Below are 13,253 nucleotides of genomic sequence, written 5' to 3'. Positions count from 1 at the left end.
AAGAGATCTCTAGAGCTATGGATGCAGATAAATAAAACCTGGAGTGCTGAGCAGAAATTATCCAGATGAAAATTCCTGGGAATTACTAGAACATTCCTGGGAAAGGAAGCAAGTCTTGAGGTATATAACTGACCCTTTCCCTAACTCAGTGAGACAGATGGAACCTCTGGATGAATGTGGTCAAGAGCTTATGATTCCCTCTTCCCCCACGTTTCCCATCTAGGGTTATGATTTCTCATGGGAAAGGGCAAGCTAACAGGATTTCTCATCATTCCACTCAACTGCATGTGTCAGGAGCTCTATCAGAGGTAAGTGACTTAAAAAGTCTGGGGCTCTTTTCTTCTCCCTTAGCCTCAGTTTCCATGGAAGAATGTCTACAACAGGCATGGTGTGCCAAAAAGACAGAGTCTTGATCACCTTCACTACAGCTTGCTTATGAGATAAAGAACCCGTACCAATGTGAAGTAAACTAAGACAAACAGAATCTATTGTGCTTACTCAGTACCTACTCATAGAACAATGGTGTTGCTCCAAGAAAAAGCTAGTATCTGTCTACACCCCAGCCTGAGAGACGTGGTACTTTGCCCACGGGTGAGAAAGGCTATAAGAACAGATGTCCCAGCTGCTGTCCCTTAAAAAGGGACCAATTTTATTTGGAATATAGTATAGAGAAATTCAAACCAAAAAATTGTCAAAACAATGAAGATTTTGGGATGAGACATTAAGAGGAGGCTGGTGGCTCTATAATAGTGACAAGCAAAATAAATACAAACAGTATAAATTTAACATACAGAGCTGTAATATGTCTGACAATAACAGCACAAAAGAGACAGGTAGGGGAAAAGCTATCTTGGTGTAAGTAAATGGCAACAAATGATTAAAAAACCACAAGGAGCAATGAAGATAACCAGAAATGCAAAATAAGAAGTATACCTTAGTTCGTTATATCAACTTGCAGTATATTAATTTCATTACTTGCTGTCATTTTCTTAGCTTCTTTAAAAGACATAAAATTATATAAACTAGTATTATGGTGGTGGTTTAGTCACTAAGTTGTGTCTGACAGTTGTGACCTCATGGACTGTAACCCACCAAGCTCCTCTGTCCCTGAGATTTCCCAAGCAGGAACACTGGACGGGGTAACCATTCCTTTCTCCAGAGGACTGTCCTGACCCAGAAATCAAGCCTGCACCTCCTGCATTTAGGGGGATTCTTTACTGCTGAGCCACCAGGGAAGCCCAACTATTGAGTTTGTAATATCTATATACATAACGTGGGCTTCCCTGGTGGCTTAGATGGTAAACAATCCATCTACAAAGCAGGAGACCTGGATTTGATCCAGGGATAAGACCAGGGTTTGATCCCTGGATAGGGAAGATTCCCTGGAGAAGGGAATGGCAACCCTCTCCAGTATTTTTACCTAAAGAATTCCATAGACAGAGTAGTCTGATGGGCTACAGTCCATGGAGTTGCAAAAAGTCAGACATGACTGAGCAACTAACAGTTTCACTTTCATACACATAATACAGAAAACAATAATAGCATAGAGGAAAGTGAACAATTAAATAGAGCTATCTTGAAAGAACATCTCTCTATCTCACTGGAATTAAATGAAGTAGATTCCCATAGATTCAGGTGAATATTGTAAGCCCTAGAGCAACCTCTAAAATGTCTAGATTGTAAATAACTAAATAAAACTATATCTATTTGCAGATGACATGATCTCATATTTTTTAAAAAAAAAATTACATACAAACAATTAATTCTGGAGATGGTGTGGCAAAAAGGGAACCCTCTTACACTATTGGTGGGAATATAAATTGTTACAGCCACTATGGACAACAGTATGGAGTTTCCTTAAAAAAATAAACATAGAACTACCATATAATCCAGCAATCCCACCCCAGGTCACATATCTGGAGAAAACCATAATTTGAAAAGATACACATACCACAGAGTTCACTGCAGAGCTGTTTACAAAAGCCAGGACATGGAAGCAACCTAAAGGTTCATCAATGGAGGAATGGATAGAGATGTAGTATTTACACAGTGGAATATTACACAGCCATTAAAAAGAATGAAATAATGCCATTTGCAATGACATGGGTGGACCTAGAGAGTGTCGTACTGAATGAAGTCAGACAAATGAAGACAAATAGCATATCACTTGGATGTGGAATCTAAAAATAATGGTATAGATGAACCTATTTACAGAATAGAAATAGGGTCAAAGATGTAGGAAACAAACTTATGGTTGCCAAAGGGAATGAGGGGAGGGAAAAATTAGGAGATTGGGATTGACATACACAAACTACTATTAAGATATGTAAAATAGATAACTATCAAGAACCTATCAAGAAAACTCTACTCAATACTCTGTAATGACAGAGTACTGGGAATAGAAGTCAGAAGAGTAGATATGTGTACTATGTATAACTTATTTACTTTGCTGTACAGCAGAAATTAACACAACATTGTAGACCAACTGGGACTTCCCTGGTGGCTCAGAGGTTAAAGCGTCTGCCTGGAATGCAGGAGACCCGGGTTTGATCCCTGGGTTGGGAAAAATATAGAAACTTACTTAAAATCTATAACAACTAATAAATGAGCTCAGCAAGGTTTCAGGGTAGAAGATAAATATAAAAATTTATAGCAATGAATATCTGAAAATGGAATTAAGGAACAACTCTTTTTACAGTAGTATGAACAAAATTAAATAGAAATAAATCTAACAAAAGAATTACAAGGTTTGTACATTGAAAGCTATGAAAGATTGTTGAAAGAAAGGAAGGACATCCCAAACAAATGGAAAGATATTTCATGTTCATGGGGCAGAAAGCTTAATGTTGATCAGGTGACAATACTGCTTAGATTTATGTACAGATTCAGTAGAATTTTTATCAAAAATCCCAAGTCGATTTTTTTTTAAGAATTTGATAAATTGATCTAAAAATTAATATGGAACTGCAGGGAACCCATAACTGCAGGGAAACAAATTTTGAAAAGGAAAAAGTTGGAGTACTTAGATTTCCTGATTTTAAAACTTACTAAAAAGCTACACTAGTCAAAACAGTGTGGTAGCAGCATAAGACTAAACATGCAGATTGTGAAAGTGAAAGTCAATTAGTCGTGTCTGACTCTTTGTGATCCCATGGACTGTATAGTCCAAAGAATTCTCCAGGCCAGAATACTGGAGTGGGTAGCCTTTCCCTTCTCCAGGGGATCTTCCCAACCCAGGGATCGAACCAAGGTCTCCCGCATTGCAGGCGGATTCTTTACCAGCTGAGCCACAAACATGTAGATTAATGGTAACCAATTTAGACACTAGAAATAAACCCTTGTATTGATGGTTAATTAATTCTTTAAAAGGATATTAACACAATTCAATGGGGAAATAATACTCTTTTCAACAAATGGTGTTGGAAAAACTGGATACCTACATGCAAAACCAAATATAAAAATTAAGCCAGTGTAATTCATAGATCTAAATTTAAGAAGAAAAGCATATATATATATATATATATATATATATATATATATAGCGCCATTGTGTACCTGGTGGAATCTTAGTTCCCTGACCAGGGATTGAATCCATGCTCCCTGCAGTGAAACTGTGGAGTCCTAACCATTGGACCACCAGGAAATTCTTAAAAAGCCCTAAAATGTTACAAGTAAATACATGAGTAAATTTGTGGGACGTGGGATTAAGTAAAGGTTCTTTTGCTACTACATCAAAAGCACAAGTCACCAAAATACTAATAAATAAATTGTAATTAATCAAAATTGAAAACTTTTGTGTTGTAAACAATGTCATAAATAAGGACAACATTTGAAATGGGAAGTGAATGTTTACAAATTACTTATCTGATAAAGGACTTCTATCTAAATTATGTAAAAACAACTCTTACAACTCAATAATAATAAAAAAAAAGTGGAGATATACATAGCCAATAAACACATAAAATACTCAATAACATTATCTGTAAGTAAGATGTACCTCAAATCCACAGTATCTTTTCACACTTCACTAATATACTTGTAATCAAAAAAACAACAAGAAAAAACAATAACAAATGTTGGCAGGAATGTGGAAACAAATGAAACCCCTTTATAAACTGCACATAGGATTGTAAACTGTGGCAGCAATATTGAAAAAGAGTTTGACAGTTCCTCATAAAGTTATACAGAGAATTATCATATGACCAAGTAATTCCTCTATGAAATATATACTCATGAGAAATTAAAACATATATTCACATAAAAACATAAACTAGTTTTCCTTGCAGCATTATTCATAATGTCTAAAAGTAGAAACAACCCAAATTTCCACCCAAATTGATGGCATAGAGAGAAAGTATATGTTTAAAATAGGACATGCATGAATATTAAAAAAAAAAAATTATGGTCTGTGAAAAACAGCTCAAAAATCCACGTGTCATGTGATTTCATTTACAGAGACAAAGTAGATGAGCGGTTGCCAGTGAAGGGACTATTTTGAAGGAACTGGGAGTGACTGCTAATTAGTATATGTGGTTTCTTTTTATTTTAATATTTGTTTAAATTGGGATGTAGTTGCTTTACAATATTGTGTTACTTTCTGCTGTACAATGAAGCAAATCAGCTATATGTATACATATATTCCTCCCTCTTGAACCTCCCTTCCAACCCACCCGCCTTCCTCCCCTCTAGGTCACAGAACACTGAGCTGAGCTCCCTGTGCTATATTTACAGTAGGTTTCCACTATCTGTTTTACATACGGGGGTGCACATACATCAATCCCAATCGCCATCAGTCTTTTAGTATGGCTGTATCTTTCACCAAGCATAGTATGTTTATTGTTCCATAAAACTTCCTAAATTCACTCATCTTCTTCTCCCTCACTCTTTCTAAGTGTACAATTCAATTGATTTCTAGCATGTTAACAGTTTTGCAATCATCACAAGCAATTTTAAAATTTTTATTACCTTAAAAAGAAACCATGTCCATCGACAGATGAATGTTCTTTTTTTTTTTTTTTAGGTAATAAAAATGCTGTGTTAATTTCTTCCGTACAGCCAAGTGTCTCAGTTTAAAAAAAGAAAAAAGTCAAACTCAAAATATCAGTGTTGTTTTTTAGAAATTCCGCTTGGATTACCTTTTGTACCTAAAAGTCAGCTTGTCAAAACATGAGTATTTGGGCTTCTTTGGTGTCTCAGTGGTAAATAATCCGCCTGCCAATGCAGGAGACACAGTCAGAGACACACTCTGATCTCTGATTCGGGAAAATCCCATATGCCACAGAGCAACTAAGGCCAGGCACCACAACTATTGAGCCTGTGCCCTAGAGTCTGGGAGCCCCAAATACTGAACCCCATGTGCCCTAGAGCCCATACTCCCCAACAAGAGAACCCACTGCAATGAGAAGCCTCCATACCACAATGAGAGAGTTTCAGCTAGAGAGAAGTCCACACAGCAATGAAGACCCAGCACAACCAGAAAGAAAGAAAAAACAATGAGTCTTCATCTTTCTGTCCCCATGTAAGGATTCATTTGCTCCTGTATTCCCAGTTGTAGTGATACAGAGAACCATGTGGACTAAGCATGAATCTCTATGAATATATTACTCTTCCATCTATTTATCTCTTCATCACCGTAATGCCTCTATCCTGCTTCCTACGTAGTTTCAGTGTTTCCTTAATCTCTCTTGTCAGCTCTGCTCTAGTTTATCTTCATCCTTTCTTTAATGAAATATTTTAATAGTTTTTTTGTTACTCTCCCTACTTCTAGCCACATCTATATCCAGTAACTTAACAGACAGAGAGGTCACTTTTCAGAATTGTGAGGCCAGGATATAGGAGTCTGGATCCATTTCTGGTACTCCCAAGCAGTGCAGACACAGGAAGTTCACTTAAACCCTCCAGGGGTCAGGTTTTTTCATTACTGAGACTGTGCTAAGTTTATCAGATAATATTTAAGGTTGCTTCAGTTTTCATGAATTATGATTCTATAACTTTTATATTTCCATTGATAATTCTGATATAGAACAGTGATGATTTTAGCTTCAGCATATTTTAGTTCTAATTTTCACTATAAGCAAAACAGTAAGAACCTTAAATATTATTAATAAGATTACTGAAAACATTGCAGAAGGAACTGAGATAAGAAGAGATTGACTTTTCTCCTAGAAAAGATATTCACCCTAAGGACTGAACTTAGATTTAAAAACGGAAATAGGATTTTTAAAGATCTTATGGATAAGTTAGCCAAAACATACATTTTGTTTTGTTGTTGATTTTTACTGAATAGACTGAAATTCAGGTTGTATATGCATACGTAGACTAAAGCGCTTTTGTTCTAAACTCCAGTACTTCTGATTTATTCATGAATGACAAAATGATCATTTGAACTAGATTCAAATTTCTTTGTTTAGCGATTTTTTTTCTTTTAACACATATTTTTAGATAATGATACTAAATGTGAACAAGCCAGAAGGAGAAATGTGTTCATTTTGTTTGGCATCATTTTGGACACTTCTCAAGTACTGAGCTTGACAGAAATCATGTTTAACACCAAGCCCTGTTTATAGGAAGGTTGCTGAATATTTAGGGATAGAGACAAAAGAACCTCAAGTGCTGTGAGGCTGTTTTGTTTTTTTAATTGTAAAATCATTACAACTAATAAGTGCTTAAGAAAAACAGAGTAATTAAATGTGGCTTGAGAATACAGTATAGATTTTCAAAGAGGATGTTAGCAATGCATTTTCAATAATGGAGATTATATCAGTGAAACGGATGTGTGATGTACTGTACAACATCAGTACAACAATGATGTACAGTGTTTAAAACCTTGTTGCAGACTGCATTTGACTTGGTTCCTATAGTAAGTCTGTGAAAATGATATAGCAAATGCTGTTATACATCCTTAATTGATGAGACATTAAGAATTAGAAGACATAATATATTTAGATCATAGAACCTGTAAAACAGGTTTGGAATCTAGCTCTCCAGTGACTGGACTTTACTGGATGAAGAATACCAGATAGGAATGGTTGGGGGGGGGAAAAAAAGCTATTAAGGGCATGAATGCCTTTTGAAAATGCTGTTAGGAAACAATAGAATAGAATTCCAAATTCCTATAATAGAGTATAAACCCAAAGTGAATTGATAGTCCATTTTTTCAGGTTTTATTCTGAGACCTAAGTATTGCTATTGCCATTGGAAATGCTAGGATTTAGTAGATTTAGGAGAATAAAAATGAATGTCTGATTAAAATAATTCTAAGTGGGTAAAATTCTTCTATTCAGAGAGCAAATATATGAAGCCATCCATATATGAGACCAAGTATTAACCAGCGAAATGCCCAGATGGGTGAAGCACAAGCTAGAATCAAGATTGCCAGGAGAAATATCAATAAACTCAGATATGCAGGTGACACCACCCTTATGGCAGAAAGTGAAGAGAAACTAAAGAGCCTCTTGATGAAGGTGAAAGAGGAGGTGAAAAATCTGGCTTAAAATTCAACATTCAAAAACAAAGGTCATGGCATCTGGTCCCATCACTTCATGGCAAATGGAGAAAGAAAGGAAACAGTGACCGACTTTATTTTCTTGGGCTCCAAAATCACTGCAGATAGTGACTGCAGCCACAAAATTAAAAGGTGCTTGTTCGTCAGAAGACAGCTATGACAAACCTAGACAGCATATTAAAAAGCAGAGATGTTATTTGCCAACAAAGGTTTGTCTAGTCAAGGCTATGGTTTTTCCAGTGTTCATGTATGGATGTGAAAGTTGGGCTATGAAGAAAGCTGAGCGCTGAAGAATTGATGCTTTCAAACCGTGGTGTTGGAGAAGACTCTTGAGAGTCCCTTGGACTGCAAGGAGATCAAACCAGTCAATCCTAAAGGAAATCAATCCTGAATACTCATTAGAAGGATGCTAATGCTGAAACTGAAGCTCCAATACTTCAGCCACCTGACACAAAGAGCCAACTCCTTAGCAAAGACCCTGATGCTAAAAAAGATTGAAGGCTGGAAGAGAAGGGGACAACAGAGGATGAGATGGTTGGATGGCATCACTGATTCAATGGACATGAGTTTGAGCAAGTTACAGGAGATGGTGATGGACAGGGAAGCCTATCGTGCTGCAGTTTACAGGGTTGCAGAGAGTTAGACATGAGTGAGCAAGTGAACAAAAACAATTGATACTAACAGAATATAGCTTGAAAAAGAGATTAGAATCACACTTCAAGACTAAATTTCGGGGACTTCCCTGGTTGTCCAGTGGTTAAGTTTCCATGCTTCCACTGCAGGGGGCACAGGTTGATCCCTGGTCAGGAAACTAAGATCCCACAAGTTGTGGGTAGAGAGCCAAAAAAAAAAAAAAGAAAAAAAAAAAGGTTTTCCCTATTAATAAGACTTTGAAAGTCAGCTTAAGTATTTGTACTACATATTTTAATTAGGGAGAAGCAACAGAATATTTTGTGCAAAAGAATTACAAGACCTTATTTTATTCATTACAATGAACAAAATAGATAATGATAAGCATGTCTAATAAAGAGCTTAAGAATAAATTATCTCATGATAAGAGTCCCAAAGAGGTCAACACTTACTATGTAAAATAAATCCTATGTCTCACCCTTCCTTGCAGTTAGGGCAGTTTTACTCTCAGTTGTGTCCAACTCTGTGACCCCATAGACTATAATCTCTGTCCATGGAATTCTTCAGGTAAGAATACTGGAGTGAGTAGTCATTCCCTTCTCCAGGGTATCTTCCCTACCCAGGGATCAAACCCAGGTCTTCTGAATTGCAGGTAGATTCTTTACAGTCTGAGCCACCAGTGATGCCTAACAGTATTGCTAAACCTGGACAACAAACTGGAAGGAAAGAGATGTGCACAATTTTGAGGCCAGGCTGCTGCTCCTCTGGCTTCTCTTTGCCTTGAAAGATATGCTAGTTTGTTCCAGATAAATATTTTAATTCCAGGATGTTGTGCTGTACTTCCTCTTCATTCTTGAGTGACTATATGAAGCAGAGAATCCTCCACACTGCCACAGAACTCTACTGGACATAAATCTGACTGACTGTAAGTTTAACTTAGAATTTAAGTCACTGAGATTTTGACTGTTTTAACACAGCACAACCTAACCAGTACTGACTAGTAAAGAAATGGACATCAAAAGGGAAAGGAAAAAAACTAAACTATGTGGCATAATGAGAAAATTGATATCCTAGTCTGAGAAGATAACAAAGCATGATCTGTAGTGGCAAAGTTCTTAGAAAAATCATCAACTGAAATTAAATGGAGGCAAAGTAACTTGCTTAATAAACTTATAGCTCTATGAGAATAGGTAAAAATACACAACTTTCTAAAGTGTGTTGGTATTGATGGGTTATATTTGCCAGGGTATTAAAAGAAAAAAGTTCAGAAAAAAATGTTGACCATTGGAAAGCAAACTATGTTCAACCCAGAAGAACAAAAAATAAGATTGGGAGAGAATGGGAATAGCCATCCTTAAGTCTCTCTCAAGTGATTAAATTAAACCCAGAGTAGAAAAGGAACACATATTTGCGACTCCCAGTGAATTATTTCAATCCAATGACTTATAACAAAGATCAGATTAAGGATGCGGGTTTCCCATCAAATTCAATATACTTAAGTTGTCCAATATTAAATTCAGAAGAAAGATAGATGGGGACTAGGAGGTAGAGTGTAAAACAAAACAAAATTTGAACTTAAACATATCCAAAAAATATGTGAGTTTATCAAATTTTAGAGAAATATATTCTGACAAAAATGACAAGAGTCACTTCTAAAAGATATGTTAGCTTTTAAGACAAAAACTGTGCTGTGGCCCCCAAAATATCTACATGCAGGTAATAACCTAAGGAAGATGCATAGTGTACAAGGAAAATATATGTTCCTAGACCAATTTCTTATGTGGCCAATCAGAATAAAGTACAGAGTTCCAAAGAGTAGCAAGGAGAGATATGAAAGGCTTTTTAAGTGAACAATGCAAAGAAATAGAGGAAAACAATAGAATGGGGAAGACTAGAGATCTCTTCAAGAAAATTTGAGATACTAAGGGAACATTTCATGCAAAGATGGGCACAAGAAAGGACAGAAATGGTATGGACCTAACAGAAGCAGAGATATTAAGAAGAGGTGGCAAGAATACACAGAAGAACTGTACAAAAAAGATCTTAATGATCTGGATAACCACCATGGTGTAATCACTCACCTAGAGCCAGATATCCTGGAGTGTAAAGTCAGCCTTAGGAAACATTGCTATGAACAAAGCTAGAGGGGGTGATGCAATTCCAACTGGAACTGGTAATGGAATTCCAAATTCCAGAGGTATTTCAAATCCTAAAAGACAAGGCTGTTAAAGTGCTGCACTCAATATCCCAGCAAATATGGACAACTCAGCAGTGGCCATAGGACTGGAAAAGGTCAGTTTTCATTCCAATCCCAAAGAAGGGCAAGGCCAAAGAATGTTCAAACTTCCACACAATTTCACTCATTTCATATGCTAGCTAGATTGTGCTCAAAATCCTTCAAGGCAGGCTTCAACAGTATATGAACTGAAAATTTCCAGATGTTCAAGCTGAATTTAGAAAAGGCAGAGGAACCAGAGATCAAATTGTCAACATCTGTTGGATCGTAGAAAAAGCAAGGGAATTCCAGGAAAACATCTATGTCTGCTTCATTGACTATGCTAAAGCCTTTGACTGTGTGGATCACAACTGTGGAAAATTTTTAAAGAGATGGGAATACCAGACCACCTTACCTGCCTCCTGAGAAATCTGTATGCAGGTCAAGAAGCAACAGTTAGAACAAGACATAGAACAACAGACTGGTTCATAGTGGGAAAGGAATACATCAAGGCTGTGTATTGTTACTCTGTATATTTAACTTCTATGCAGAGTACATGATGTGACATGCTGGGCTGGATGAATCACATGCTGGAATCAAGACTGCTAGGAGAAATATCAACAACCTCAGATATGCAGGTGATGCCACCTTAATCCAGAAAGTGAAGAGGAACTAAAGGGCCTCTTGATGAAATTGAAAGAGGAGAGTGAATAAGCTGGCTTAAAACTGAACATTCAAAAAATGAAGATCATGGCATCCAGTCCCATCACTTCATGGCAAATAGATGGGGGGAAATGGAAACAGTGACAGTCTTATTTTCTTTGGCTCCAAAATCACCATGGATGGTGACTACAGCCATGAAATTAAAAGACGTTTGCTCCTCAGAAGAAAAGCTTTGACAAACCTAGACAGCATATTAAAAAACAGAGACATCATTTTGCTGACAAAGGCCCATATAGTCCAAGCTATGGTTTTTCCAGCAGTCATGTATGGATGTGAGAGTTGGACCATAGAGAAGGCTGAGCACCAAAGAATTGATGCTTTTGAACTGTGGTGCTGGAGAAGACGCTTAAGAATCCACCGGGGAGGTGGGAAAGGGTTAGCCTTGGGCAGTACATGTGTACCTGTGGCCAATTCATGTCAATATCTGGCAAAAATCATCACATTATTGTAAAGTAATTATCATCCAATCAAAATAAATTAATTAAACTATTTTTTTAAGAGTCCATTGGACAGCAAGGGGATCAAGCTATTTAATCCTAAAGGAAATCAATCCTGAACATTTATTGGAAGGAATGATGGTGAAGCTGAAGCTCCAATACTTTGGCCATCTGATGCAAAGAGCCGACTTATTGGAAAAGACCATGATGCTGGGAAAGATTGAGGGCAGGAGGAGCAGCAGATGACAGAGGACAAGATTGTTGTTTGTCCTCTGTCCATTGATGGTATAACTCAATGGACATGAGTTTGAGCAAACTCCAGGAAATAGTGAAGAACAGGGAAGCCTGGCATGCTGCAGTCCATGGGGTTGCAATGATTTGGACTGAACTAAGCAACTAAACAATGACAACAAAGAATCTCTGAGAGTTAAACAGGCTGTGATATCCCCAAACTTATTTTTTTTTTTTAAGGGTAAGTGTTTTACACTTAATTCCAAAAGTTTGCATGTGATTCTCAGATACCAGCTGGGTGTGCTACAATTCAACTCAATTCTGATACTTTCTACCCAAGATAGCATCAGACTCTGCACTTTAGGTGTTCGGTCCCACAAGAGTGTCCTCCATTTGAAATCCCAGTTACAAGCAAGTCTAGATTGTTACCTGCACTTCTGACCAACTGGCTATAAATCAGAGCTTTACACAGTCTCTTTCTTGGGCTCAGTTTATTGCTAGAGCAGCTCACAGGACTCAAGAAATGTGTTTACTCACTAGATAACTGGTTTATTATAAGGATATTAAAGGCAGGGCTTCCCAGGTGGTACTAGTGGTAAAGAACCTGCTTTCCAATGCAGGAGACACAAGAGATGTGGGTTTGATCCCTGGGTCAGGAAGACCCCTGGAAGAGGTCATAGCAACTCACTCCAGTATTGTTGCCTGGAGAATCCCACAGACAGAAAAGCCTGGCAGGCTACTGTCCATGGGGTCACAAAGAGTTGGACACAACTGAAGCGAGTTAGCACACACAAAGGCAGGAAATCAATAGCCTGATGAAAAGATGCATAAAGTGAGATCCCAAACAAGGGAGATTCTGTCCTTGTAAAGTTGGGCCTGGCATGGTGACCCCTGGAAAAGTTCTGGTTCACCATCCTGGAAGCTCTCTGAATCCCCTCTGTTTGGTTTATATGGAGGTTTCATTATATAGGTGTGTGTGTGCGCATGTGTTCGTGCTAGGTCGCTTCAGTTGTGTCCGATTCTTTGTGACCCTATGGACTCTTGACATGCTTGATTACATCACTGACCACTGGTGATGGACTTACCTCCAGCAATTCGCCCCTCCATGGAGGTCAGAGGGCAGGGCTGGAAGTCCCAATTGTCCAATCACATGGTTGATTCTCCTGAAAACCAACCCCCATTATTAGATGAGGTACAAATGTCACCTCAATAAAAGACCATCATAGAAATTACAAGGATTTTAGGAGCTCTGTTCCAGAAAGTGGTGAAAGATGAAATATATATTTCTTATTATAAATCACAAAATCACTGGGTGTTGGGGGGGAAAATACAGAATTTGGTAATCAAAATAAGAGATTGAGGTAGATATTAATACCTAGTAAATGTTACATTTATCATGGCTCTTCTGTATTATCCAAAAAGTGTGAGGCTACGTGTGGCTCTGGCCAAAGCGCTATGAAGAAAGACCTATCACTCAGAGTCCTTAGGAATAAAAAGCCTATCGTGATTTCCT

The 13,253-nt window shown here is 37.5% G+C and overlaps 1 non-coding gene across 1 annotated transcript; it reads left to right on the top strand.

The window, feature by feature from the left end:
• Positions 1 to 2,493: 2,493 nt before the first annotated feature.
• Positions 2,494 to 2,565, top strand: TRNAS-GGA (transfer RNA serine (anticodon GGA)). Its single transcript has one exon. It is a non-coding gene; the product is annotated as a tRNA-Ser (tRNA).
• Positions 2,566 to 13,253: the final 10,688 nt, after the last annotated feature.

Source organism: Bubalus kerabau, chromosome 16, assembly GCF_029407905.1.
Source record: "Bubalus kerabau isolate K-KA32 ecotype Philippines breed swamp buffalo chromosome 16, PCC_UOA_SB_1v2, whole genome shotgun sequence".
NCBI classification, from domain to species: Eukaryota; Metazoa; Chordata; class Mammalia; order Artiodactyla; family Bovidae; genus Bubalus; species Bubalus kerabau.
The sequence above is the reverse complement of the archived record's forward strand: the minus strand, read 5'-3'. Positions and strand labels throughout refer to the sequence as shown.